Source organism: Vombatus ursinus, unplaced genomic scaffold (assembly GCF_900497805.2).
Source record: "Vombatus ursinus unplaced genomic scaffold, bare-nosed wombat genome assembly UNPS02014821.1, whole genome shotgun sequence".
In the NCBI taxonomy this organism is placed as follows: domain Eukaryota; kingdom Metazoa; phylum Chordata; class Mammalia; order Diprotodontia; family Vombatidae; genus Vombatus; species Vombatus ursinus.
In genome coordinates, this window is record NW_020954599.1 from 33345967 (window position 1) to 33359928 (window position 13962).

The 13962-nt window shown below is 37.9% G+C and overlaps 1 protein-coding gene across 1 annotated transcript in view; it reads right to left on the reverse strand.

The window, feature by feature from the left end:
• WWC2 (WW and C2 domain containing 2) overlaps positions 1-13962 on the reverse strand; it is a 242101-nt gene that overhangs the window by 101830 nt on the left and 126309 nt on the right. The gene's annotated exons all lie outside the window — the stretch shown is intronic.

Genomic DNA, 13962 nt, shown 5'->3' on the forward strand with positions numbered 1-13962 from the left:
AAAGAAAGAAAGAAAGAAAGAAAGAAAGAAAGAAAGAAAGAAAGAAAGAAAGAAAGAAAGAAAGAAAGAAAGAAAGAAAGAAAGAAAGAAAGAAAGAAAGAAAGAAAGAAAGAAAGAAAGAAAGAAAGAAAGAAAGAAAGAAAGAAATGAACTGGTTTAAGCAACCTTCCCTTAGCCTTATTAGTCTACAAGAAAAAAAAATTTTAGAAGGAATATTAATTTTTCTTCTGGACTCATAGGGTACCTTTATTCAATTACCAATGAAGTATATTCCATAGAACCATAGAATTTAGACCTTGAGGGAATTCTTGATCTTAACTCCAACCCCTTTTATTTTACAAATAAGGAAACTGAGGTCTAGAGAACAATAATTGCTAATAAGTTACAGCAGAATTTAACCCCAATTCCTCTAGTATCAAATCCAATGTGCTTGTACCCCAAGATAAATGATGTTTAACTGATTCTTCAGAACAAATACTGGGAGAATCTGGCTAATTAGTCAGATGACATTGATATTATCAAGGCATTTCATTCTGGTCAACTACTAAAGTTCTTCACAGAATGGCCAAAGATAACTCATTTCGAAGTATCAAATTGTATCATGAAGCATTACACATATTCACTTTTGCATTTCTAAACTACATAATTTGGTATTTCATTCATTCAAATGTAAGACACTGTTATGGGCAGCTATCAAAGCTAGTAAGACATAGTCTATTCCTTCAGGGACTTCACTGAGTGAGAGAGGAAATAAGACAACTCAAGGCAGAGAGTGGACAGTGATGTGAGGGAAGCATGAGAAATGTGCTACAGGCCTCATGGAAGGGGGAGTGTTTGCCCTTGAAGGATCTATAACATTGATAGGCAGAATCGTGAGGTGATAGAGAAATGTTCATCAACCACAGAATGACAATTATCATCCAGAGAGATACTGACAATCAACAGCTCAGATAATGTTCTCTTCCCTTCAAAGTTTGGATTCTTTAGGGTTTCTGCAAAATAATGCGTTACTTTTTTTTAGAAAACCATTAGTCAGTAAGTAAAATAAGGAAAAAGTGAAAAAAAAAATTAAAAGGAAACTGAAGTTATATTAAAGGTAATGAAAAATATTGGTTCAAAAGGAAAGATTCTGAAGCACATTTCCCTTCTCTCAGGAAAGAAGTGGGGGACAATGGATGCCAAATGCTGCATATGCCATCAGCTGTGTTTGCTGTGCGAACTGATTTGGCTTCAGAGTTTTTCTATGTGACAACAAAACATTTTGGGTGGAGGGGGAGAGGAAACAGGGAATATTGGGGACAGTACAGTACAGTACAAAATCCAAAAGGCATCAATACAACTTTTTACAAAGTTTCCCCTGCAAAAAAAAAGAAAAGCAGTTAATTTTTTTATGTGGTAAGAGCTGGAATGACTATGATAAACAGAAAAAGAACATTAATAAAAATCTTTTTAATACAGCTCTCAAAAAGCAACTTCTAATTGAGGTATACAGGGAAATTACATTGAACATTTATTAATTCAGACACTACTCCTTTAGAATTTGTGATAGTTGTGAAAAGAGCTGGGTTAAAATTTATATTTGCCTATGGAAAAAAGATAAAATGAGAAGGGATAATCTATTTATGTTTGACTCAAATTCAGTCAGACAATAAACATTTATTAAGCAATTACTATGTGCCAAGGGCTTTTCCAGTTCTAAATCTATGATCTGACGATCTACAGAAGGGCATATTGTGTGTTAAAAGAGCCACCAAAGTGTCCTGAATATAAAAATGACAGAACCAAGCCTAGATATAAAGAGGATAGTTAGGGTAGAGGTGTGTAGGATGGCAGATATGGGACAGTGATAATGGGAAGAAGCAAAATGGAAAAGATCTATCAGGCAGTAATAATGGCCAGCAAAAAGGGAGAATCAATAATGGAAAAGTCAAATATAATAATACCAATGCTTCAAGAATGGGAAACTAGGTGATGGTCAACTAGGAAGGAGGCACTAGCTTAGGAAAGTAGTGAATTTCTGGTGGTGCCACTTGGCTTCAGGTGGACATTTTTGGTAAAAAGTAGGATATTCACATTTCAAGGTCTGAAGATAGGGCAAGGCTGGAGACAGATTTGGAGTCCTTTCTATAGAGGTGCTAGCAGAAATTATGGAAGTAAACGAGATAGAAAGAAAATTGACAGCAATTTGGAAAACACCTGCTTTTGAGGGGTTGGATAGGAGATAAGGAGCTCACTAAGAGGAAGGGAGCAGTTGGGGGGAAGAAGAACAAGGAGTTTGCCCCCAACTACTACAGGTATCTTGTGATTTCTTTTGTACAGGGTAGTCCCATCTTCCACTGATGGAGACTAGTATATATATGTAACTTTTAGTCTTGAAAAAGGTGTTTGAGGCCGAGAGAGGTTAATTAACTTGCCTAGGTCACAAGGTGACTATATGCCTGTGACCATATAACTCAAACTAAAGTCTTCCTGACTTCCATGCTAGCTTTCTATCTACTACAGTAGAGGTAGGGAACCTGCAGCCTCGAGGCCACATGCGGCCCTCCCAGGTCCTCAAGTATGGCCCTTTGACTGAATCCAAACTTCATAGAGTAAATCCCCTTAATAAAAGGATTTGTTCCGTAAAACTTGGACTCAGTCAAAAGACCGCACCCAAGGACCTAGAAGGCCACATGTGGCCCCGAGGCCACAGGTTCCCCACCACTATACTATGGCATGGTTGCTGCTCACACATCGCAATAATGAATGGAAAAATGTGCATGACGATACAACAGAAACTCTTCAGAACCACAGCCATTTTTTCTCTGTGAACCATTGTACTATTATGTCCTTCTCTCCCCCAACATGGATCATTGTTCCCTACTTGCTTAGTCCATTATTAATTGCCCTTCTTCTGCAGGACACTATAAAACATATAGGTGAAGACTTCAAGTCATGAGTGGCTAATGTGGAAACTATAGTTCCCCTGGCATTATGTTTCTGTTCAACTATTTTTTTTTAAAAAAAAGATTTAGTTTAAAAGTTTAGGTATAAAGGGCAAGGAAATGCTCAGATAGGATTACTTACTCTTGTGACTCCTACACCAAAGCAAAAGTCACACTCAAAGAGTAAACAAACAACATATAAAATGCTTAGCTCCAGAATGCTTTACTTCTTCCTTCCAAAATGAAAACCTAGTTGTATAATAGCCTGGAAGTGGTTCTATCACAAAGAAGTGTTTTCATCCTGATGTTTTCTCCAAAGCATCTAATTTTAATCAGCTGCAGTTCATCATCTAATTTTATTTTATTTTTCACCCAGCATTTATTTTTTACTTTTTTTTAAATTTTTACATTAGTTATGTTGTAAAGAAGAACTCGAACCAATAGGAGGAACCACAAGAAAGAAGAAACAAAACAGAAGGAAAAAAAAGAGCAAATAGTATGCTTCAATCTGCATTTTAACTCCATAGTTTTCTCTGGATATGGACAGCATTTTCCATCACGAGATTTTTGCAGATGTCTTAGATCACTGCATTGCTGAGAAGAGCTAAGTCTATCAAAGTTAGTCATCACGCAACATTGTCTAATTTTGTAGAACAGCTTCTGTAGTATCAAGCTAGCATGGTTCTGTGCCAGAAAGATATGTTCTTTGACTCCGGGCACGTACTGCTTTCTCTGACGACTTCACAAAATAAATTGACATTTTAAATTTCTTTCAAAGTTATTTTTGAAAACTATAAAGGTAAAGTGATTAAATGTGATACATATGACAGGAGTTCATAAGAATTCTGAGACCTCCTGCAGTCTCAATGATGATAAGTCTCATTTTAAACAAAGGAGAAGGAATAGAAAAAGAGAAGAAAGAAAAGGTACCAGTCCTAGATCTCAGGAATTTGATGAGACAGGTTGACTCTGCAGAGAAGAGTTGACCTAAGAGTTCACAAAGCAACATTAAAACAATAATGAGCAAAATGGCATTTGACTAATGACTAACTTCACTTTTCACCATTTCCCAACTTGTCTTTCAGGGGTCTCCTTGATCAAGTGATAATAGGGCAACTGTCAACTTGCTTGTCAAAAGACATCATTCCCTTGTCTATTCTTATGCACTCTGAAAAATATCTCAACACCAAACTTCCCCTACATTAAGGAAGACCAGAAGTAAATTCCAGATGGGTCAAAGGTCTAAACAAAATTTTAATTTCATTTAAAAAATTCATGGAAGAAAACAGAATAGCATATATTTGTGACTCATGAAGAAATGAAAGATATCAGGAAAAAGATGGGTATGCTGGAGTATATTAAAAGAGAAAAACATTCATGAAATGTCAACACATTTCAAAAGGAAACAACAGATTATAGAAATGTGACATAACTGGTAAAAGCTCATAATGTTAAAATAATTTAATAAAATAAAATCTTATCCAGATTTTCCTCAATGAATAATAAAAGTAAAACATTTATGTGTGTGTATATATGTGTATTTACTTGATTTGTGTGTGCGTATGTGTGTACTTACATAAAAATGAAGTAAATTACCACATGGCAAAATGCACAGTTTCACTAAGAGTTTATCAAAGTATCAATTAAAGCAGCTGTAAGGTGCCACTGTATACCCAATAACCAAACAAACTAAACAAAAATAACTTAAAAATGGTATGGGTGGGCCTTGAGCAACAGACATACTTTCAGATTGTTGGTGGTGCTATATATTGGTTGAATCTTTCTGAACAGCAATTTGGCAATGTAACAGCTACATAATGATTTCTATACCTTTTGATCCAGTAATGTCTAATTTGAGGGCTTTATTCCAAGAAAATATATGAAAGAGGGGAAAAAATAATTTGTACAAATGATGTTAGTAAAATAAGAAAATATCAGAAAGACCACAAATGCTCAACTATAGATCAATGGCCACTTAAGTCATAGTATAAAACTAAGCAAAACCAGAAAAAATACATAGCTATTAAAGTTACAGGGGGCAGCTAGGTGGTAGAGTGGATAGAGGACTGGCCCTGGAGTCAGGAGGACCTGAGTTCAAATCTGGCCTCAGATACATAACACTCACTAGCTGTGTGACTCTGGGCAAGTCACTTAACCCCAATTGCCTCACCAAAAATAAATAAATGAATAAATAAAGTAAAATTACAAATACTATGACACATTCATATGGAATAATATTTTTAAGTCTAAAAAGAGGAACATACTGAGAGTACACTTTGATTACAATTATGTGAAGAACCAAAATGTACATTAACAAAAATCAGAAGGTAAAGTGGAGTCACGTAAACAAACAATTGTGAAAAAAAGCATGGTGGAGTGGGGATAGAGAGCCCGCCTGAGAGTCAGGAAGACCTGGGTTCAAATCTTACCCCTAAGGAGCTTTGGCCTCCTGTGCAAGTCACAACCTCTCAGCACCTCAGGCAACTCTCTAGGAAGAAAAGTTGCTGACCTGCATTGGTACAGGGAGTTCCTCACTGGGAACTCCATCCATATACAATGAAATCCCAAGGTAAAAAAAACTTTGAATTTTGTTTTACATGTCTCTTAGGTTCTTTTTCTCCTATAAAATAATTCATTAAATTCAATGTTAAAGCAACACGAGAGAACCTCACTATGAAGTAAATGATATAAATAAATCAATAAACATTTATTTATTTATTTATTTTTGGCTAGGCAGTGGGGTTAAATGACTTGCCCAGGGTCACACAGCTAGTAAGTGTTAAGTGTCTGAGGTCAGATTTGAACTCAGGTCCCCGGACTCCAGGGCTGGTGCTCTATTCACCATGCCACCTACCTGCCCCCTAAATAAACATTTATGAAGTGCCTACTATATGTCAAGCACTGTGCTAAATGCTGGGGCTAAAAAAAAAAAGAGGCAAAAGACAGCCCCTGCCCTCATGGAACTTATAATCTAATGGAAACGTCTCACTAGGATTCCCAAATTTAATACTTATCTTTTCCACAAATTCCTTTGTCCAATGTCCAAATTACCTCCTCAATTATCTAATGAATCAGAAAGGAAATGTGACCCATCATTCTCCTTGACCTCTATCTCTACAGCCTAGATTAATGTCATCTGTCCCTTCTACTTCATCCAGAGTCTAAAATTCAATCCTGGATGTTGGGGATTTATATGTGTCTCCTCATCTTCTCTGCCTCTAAAACTGCCTCAATTAAATTAGTCCTTGACACTTGGAGCTACGGCTCTCCAACACCCTCCTCTCCAATGAAATCTAAACCTTCCAGATCAAGCAGAAGTGTTTCAGTAGCCATATTCTTCTTATTAAACATGTGAAGACAAGTAAACAAATTATTACATAGATGTACTGCAATTTTTGTCCTCTGGACTTTGCTGTGTACATATGATTGTGTTAGAAAAAGATTTCCAACAAGCCCACAGTTAGAAATTTGACTATACTGACAATGATAGACTTCTTCACTATTTTCCCCCTTTGCACCCCAGGCAACCAAACAAAGCTCACACACAGCCCTTCAAAGATATGGGAGAGTGAGCTCTGTATGCTTCAAATAGTAAGAGATGATTAAATATTTACAAATATGCATTTCCATATCAATGTTGACTATTTTACACTTTAAGCACCCAAGGGGACTTAAAAGTTGTGAGTAAATAAATTTAAGCTCAATGTAAAGAAAAATTTCCCAACAATCTGAGCTATGGAGGTGCTATGTTCTCCCTCTCTGAGGGTTTTTAAGTAAAGGCTAGATTGCACTATTACTTGTCTGATGTATTACAGATGCATTTCTTATTCATGTATGGTGAGGACTGAGTAACTTCTGAAGTCCCTCCCAACTCTGAGATTCTGTGATTTGTGGTTACTTCCAAGTGGTACCCCACAGGCAGGGCACCATCCATCAGCTCCAAAGAATCAAATGGACCAAACAGCTTGGAATATGGTGGTATCTGGCAGAGTCTGGCCAATCTGCACATTTAAAAAAAAGAAAGGACGCATATATGACCAGAAACAGTTAACTAAGTATCCTTATATTTACGAAAGAGGTGAATAGTTATCTATTAGTTTCCTATATCTCTAAGCTTCAGAATAGTTTAATGAAAAAACACAGCCACATTGTCGGTTTTAAAGGTCTGAATACTTCTGCATTCATCAAGTATAGACCCACAGCTAATGCTCCCAGGCAGGACCTATGAACCCAGAGGACTTATAAGAAAACTGAACTGAAACATCTCTAAAAACACTTCACTTTTTAGAAGGAAATGAAGGCTCTCCCTAAGACTGGGGTCCAGAGCAATCCCAACATATAAAAGTTTTTCCTAGTTCCAGCTGCATTATGTTAGTTTCCAGTAGAATCAAGTTCACTATTCTTGTGCCTTCTCACAGGCTTTACTTTTCTCCAGGATAGGGTTCACCTGTCCTCTTAAGACAGAGTGCTACCTGTGAAGCTGCTTGGTAAATTAAATAGATAGATAGATTAGATAGATAGACAGATAGATAGATAGATAGATAGATAGACAGACAGACAGACAGACAGAGAGACAGAGATAAAATTAAATTAAATTTTAATTAATTTTTTAAGGCAATTGGGGTTAAGTGACTTGCCCAGGGTCACACAGCTAGTAAGTGTCAAGTGTCTGGTCTGAGGCCGCATTTGAACTCAGGTCCTCCTGACTTCAGGGCAGATGCTCTGTCCACTGCGCCACCTAGGTGGCCCTAATTAATTTTTTTTAAAAAGTATGATTCCACAAAATAGCTCTTTGACTTTAAACAAGTTTCTTAAGCTCTGACTTATTTTCCTCAAATGTAAAATTTATTATATCTGCCCTGTCAATCTACTTAAAAATAAAAGGAATATGACTATTCAAATATCTAAATCTTGAGTACTGAAGTCATTAAGAAATCAGGGCAGGGACAGTCAGACTTACTAAGTCCCCCTCTCTCAATGATCTCATGCAAGGAAATTTGGACAGTTAAAACAGATGCATAATCCATCTAGTTTCTTCCTCTAGTCAAGTCAACTGGTATTTATTAAATACTTACTATGGGCCAGTCACTATGCAAAACACGTAAAAGAAAGGCAAAAACAACTCCTGCTCTCAAGGACCTCATAGTCTAATGAAATCATGCATGTACAAATAAGATATAGAAAAGATAACTGGGAAATAATCTAAGAAGCAAGGCTCTAGGCATTAAAGGGAAGGCTTCTTACAGAAAGTGGGATTTTAGTTGAGACTGGAAGGAAGCCAGGAAAGCAAGAAGATGAGGGAGGAAAGAATTCATGGCATGGGAGAAAGTTAGCGAAAATGCCCAGAACTAACTGGGATAGTGAGTGTCTTTTTTGAAGGAGGTCAGTGCCAATGGATCATAGAGTATGTGGAGGGGAGTAAGAGATAAGACTGAAAAGGTAGGATGAGAGCAAATTACAAAGTGCTTTTTATGTTTGATCCTAGAAATAATATAGAACCACAGGAGTTAAGTGAATAAGGGGGTTGACATGATCAGAACTAAATTTCAGGAAGATCAATTTGACAGCTGAGTGGAAGACAGACTGGAGGCAGGGAGACCAAGAAGAAGGGTATAGCAATAGTTGAGGCATGAGATGAATAAGGGCCTACACAAGGGTAATGACACCATCACAGAGGAGAAGATGCATACCCGAGAAATGAAAAAGTACAATTGGCAACTGCCGGGACTTGGCAACTGCTTGGATATTGGGGGAAGGAGAAGAAGGATGTTGAGAGAATGAGGAGTCAAGGATGAAACCTAGGTTGGTTGGGAGCCTAGGTAACTGGGAGGATGGCGGTGTCCTTGATAGTAATGGGACAGCGATAGGTGGGAAGAGGTGAGGGCTTAGAGGTAAAGATAATGAGTTCAGTTTCAGATAAGTTGAGTTTAAAATGTCTTCTCTAGCCATAAACTATGATGTGAACGCCAAGAATGAAAAAAAAATTCCAAAACGGTGCCTTCTCTAATATTTGCCCATTTACATAATAATTTGTATAAATAACTTCCATTAAGAACACAGTATTTACATTAAGGTCATTTTGTGTGAAGATTAGTACAATAGATGGAGTTAGTCTTTCAATTAGTTAAACAAAGTTTCTTGAAGTCAGTGAGATCAGAGACTCTCAAAGCTGGAAGGCACTTTCCAACACACCTACTCCAACATCCTAAAGCATGACTCTAGTGTATAATGTTGCCAACAAAGGTTCTTCCCTCCACCCAAAGACCTGCAGTGACCGGCAGCTCATTTCCTCAGCAGGCAGCCCACTCCATTTCTGCACGAGTCCAGACAGGGATGATCCTCCTAATTCTACACTGAGTTAAGACCTGCCTTTCTGCAACTGCCCCCAACTGACTCCTCCTGGTTTTGTACTCTGGGGCCTAGAAATCTCAGTTTCACAGGATTTAGGAATGTCAAGAAATAATCTGAACAACAACAAGGCCTCCAGCACCAGGGTAGATTCTGCATGGAGGATTTACAGAAAAATATGGAATAGAAGCCCACAGGAATTTTGATCTAGTTAAGGAAGGAAATTCCTCCCAGGATGTTTCCAAGTAAGGTATTTTGGTGAAGGGGCTTGAAGAAAGTGAGGTCCTGACCTATGTTATGATAAAAAGCTATTCTGCAGCCTAAAAAGAAGCATTAACAAAAAAGACAATCTGGTACCAAAATTCAGAACACTGGTATGATAGTGCTAAAGCAATACCACAATTCAAAGGAAAACCAGCAAAACAGATTTACAAGATGTCTTGCATTTGACCTATTTTTTGCTTTTCAAAGAGCTATCATTCTGAGCTGGATTACACTTGGACCTGAGGCAATATTCCTCTGGCTACATCTACTGTAGTTAAAAACAAAAACATGGTAACAAGGTAATTTCTCTGATGTTGAACTATCCTGTTCCCAGCAACACTTACACACTTATAAAGTTGATAAGAGTTTCAAATAGTATCTAATCAACATTTCAAAGGGTAGTGATAATAGGTGATAATTTACTTAGAGAAGCCTACAGACTCTAAATTAACATCTTGGCTAACAGGGCATGGAATGAAATCAATTTATATCAGACCATTCCTGCCCTCAGAATTTCTGTCCTCCCTTTATTTTTTCATATTCTACCACCCCCACCCCTGCCTTTGTACCTTAAGTCTTATGTCTTTTCCAGCCTTATAAATATATGCTCATCCTCTCTTTCTCTTTCTTGTACCATGACTCTTATACCTTACATTTCTATAAACATGAAGGTGGAATAAATATCATTTTGTACTCTCTTTTTACAGACATTATAAAAATTTTACAGATGAGGGAGCTGATGCTTTAGAGAAATTAAGTGATTTGCCCAAGGTTATACAACCAGCACTTGCAGGAGCCAGGATCTGAAACTAAGTCTGTCAAGACTCAAAGTCCAACGTTCTGTTATACCACATTCTCTGGTGAGAATTAAAGAAGAGAGGAAAGTCTGAAAGTAGTACCTGCAGCCTCCTTTACCCAATGGCCCATAGAAAGTTAAATCTGATTCTAGGTATTTGTGGGTTGGAATCCTTTCCAAATCATAGCTCACAGGCCCCCACCATTGTGTTAAACTTTACTAATGAGCTGGGGAACTTACTTAGTTCACTCTATTCACTTTACCTATTCGCCTCTATTCACTTACTTAGTTCAAAGTAAAAGTATTTAATGAAGTGTTATAGTAATAAAAATAATAACAAAACATTCCTCTCATGTGTATTTCTCCCCTAGCAACAAACCAGAGGTTGATTTTTCCCTATAAAAATTTGGAGAAAAAATAGATAGTCTCATGCATAAATACCTTAAAATGGAACAGGGGTCAAGAAGGATGAATGGAGCTAAAAACATAACTCTGACTACATAATTATGAAAAATTCCAATGACCATAAGAAGGATTCAGCATAATGTCTAGAGAAATCACTGTAGCTGCATAGAAAATTGTCTGACAAACACATTTAAACACAAACTATGTAAGGAGTGGCACATAATAAACGATGAATATTAAAGGATGGCATAAATCCAGAAGTATAGTATCAGCCACAATAATATAAGGAATTTCATGAAACATGGGAAGATTTATAGGAACAAGGAAAGGAGATCAAGAAAACAACATATCTATGCTCCAACAATATTATAATTGTATATGACATCAGGGAACAGAAGAACAAAATCAGTGATTAATATTGGTGCTAGATGACAGCTCTAGAAAGAACACTTTTTTCTTTTCAGTAGAGAGGTAAGGAAAATTGTTTGAGAGGTGAAGGTGAATATGATACTCGAGGGCAGGAGTTCTTAACATTTTTTGTATCATGGACCTTTCTGGCAGCCTGGTAAGACCTAATGTCTCCTCAAAGTGTTTTTAAATGTATAAGATAAAATACATGGGATTACAAAGGAAACCAATTACACTGAAGTATAGTTGTGTATATATACATATACATACACATACACTTTTATGCATACACACACACACACACACACACACACACATTTTGTTTTTTCCCAATCATCACAGTCCCAGGTTAAGAAGACTTGCTCGAGGTGGTGCAGTGGACACAGCACTGGCCCTGGAGTCAGAACGACTTGAGTTCAATTACGGCTTCAGACACTTGACATTAGCTGTGTGACTCTGAGCAAGTCACTTAACCCCATTGCTTAGCCAAAAAAAAAAGAGAGAGAGAGAGAGAGAGAGAGAGAGAAAGAAGGCCTGCTCTAGCTATATCAATTTACATGCCATGTTGGGGTGGAGGAGGGATGGGGAGAAAATTTGGTACTCAATATTGAAAACTAAAAACAAATAAATTTATGTTAAAAAAAAAAAGGCCTGCTCTAGGGACTAAGACTAAATCTGTCACCATTTAAGGTATTCGTATTTTCAAAGAAAGAGTAGTAGAAAGAGCACTGGATTTGAGGTTCAAGCTTGTTGCTGTTCAATTATTTTCAGTCATTTCTGACTCTTCATGGCTCATATAGGGATTTTCTCAGCTAAGATACTGGAATGGTTTGCCATTTTGTTCTCCAGCTTACTTGACAAATGAAGAAATGGAGGTAAACAGGGTTAGGTGACTTGCCCAGGGTCACACAGCCAGTAAGTGTCTAAGGCCAGATTTGAATTCAGGAAGATGAGTCTTCCTAATTTCAGGCCCCGTACTTCCTCTATCCACTTCACCACCAAGCTGCCCCTGGGTTCAAATACTAGTTTAGGTACTTAGCATCTCTGTGACTTTGGAAAAGTCTCTGGGTCTCAGTTTCCTTATCTGAAAAATGAGGCACCTGGACTAGATTCTTCCCTCCCCATCACCACATCCTTTCTGGTTCTCACGTAGTCATGATTTCTGTGCTGAAAGGCTTAACTGAATTTTGTTATTTTTCTAAGGGAAAGTATAATTGTATATGGGAAGGGGTGGTGATTACTGGTAAATTCTTGTGTTGCAAAAACCAAAATACATTTAGAAGCCTTTACTTTTAAAGGATCGTATCATAAAAGTCAGACCCCAGCAGAAGCTGAAGCTGTCCCACAGGGATCCTTATAGAGGGACTAGTGGCCTCTATTTCTACTTGAGTTTGACATAATTGTTCAATACCATTGGTCACTAAGGATTTCTACTTGATGAAGGGGAAAAAGGAAAAGAAAAAACATTTATTAAGTGCCTACTGTGTGCCAGGCATTGTGCTATGCACTTTACAAATATGATCCCATTTGATCCTCACAACAGCCTTGGGAGGTGGGTGCTTTTATGATCCCCGTTTTACAGCTGAGGAAACTGAGGCAGACAGAAGTTAAGTGACTTGCCCAAGGTCACACAGTTAGTAAATCTCTGAAGTAGAACTTGATCTCAGATCTGCTTGACTCCAGGCCCAGGGCTCCATCCATTACAGCTCCACAGCAAAGGTGTCTCAGGTTTAAGGCGTTAAGTGGGAGCCATGCCTGCTAATCAGCAAGTATTAAAGACCCCCCCAGACACTGACCAGAAGAGTACAAGAGGGAGATGACAAGAGGGCATTTTAGACTTTCAGACAGAACAGCAAGGCACATAATACCAACCAGCTAGCTTCTCTTCCCTCCCACAATGCCTAAGCCATCCAGGCCTGGAAACAACACAGACCTGTAATAACCAGCATTAGAGAAGGATCCAATGCCAGTGATCTGATCACTGCTGCTGCTACCTCTCCCCTCTCCTAACTAATGACGGATACTGAAGACATGACATTCTATAGGAATCAGGAGCTAGGATGCTCTGTATTCCCAAGAAGCCCTAACTTTGCAGGATCTGTAGACTTCATCAACTGGCTCTTTGTATGAGTAGCTAGGTGGCTCAGTGGATAGAGCACTGGGCTTGGGGACAGAAGACCTGAGTTCAAGTCTGGGCTCAGACACTTACTAGTGGTTTGACCCTGGGCAAGTCACTTAGTCCTGCTTGCCTCAGCTTCCTCATCTGTAAAATGAGCTGGAGAACGAAATGGCAAACCACTATACTATCTTTACCAAGAAAACCCCAAATAGGGTCACAAAGAGTCTGAAACAACTCAGCATTATCAATAACAAGAGTTTGTATGTCTCTAGTTTCAGAAAGAAGTATCCTGTGTTCCTAGAGGGAACTACTGAAAATGAAAGCAGGAATACTACTCTGTTTCTATTTATTTGTAGTAGAAAAGAATAGTGAAAATGGAAAGAACTAACCACACTTTGAGGGGGTGTTGCCAGCTGATGAAAATGGACCCCAGAGTAGGTTAACTGTGGAAGGATGGTGTAATGGTAAAGAGCAGGTAAAGACCAAGAGACATGGGGCAAATCACCTAATCTCTTAGGACTTCTGTTTTCCTTCTCTTTAAAATGAAGATGGCGGACTAGATGATCATTAAGGTTCCTAAGAGCTGAAAATTCTATGAATCCATAATTATGTACTTGTGAGAACACAAGCCCTGTCTTTATTATCAAAGAAAAAAAGCTCAGGGAAAATGCAAGTACTCACCTTCCACAGTTTAAAAA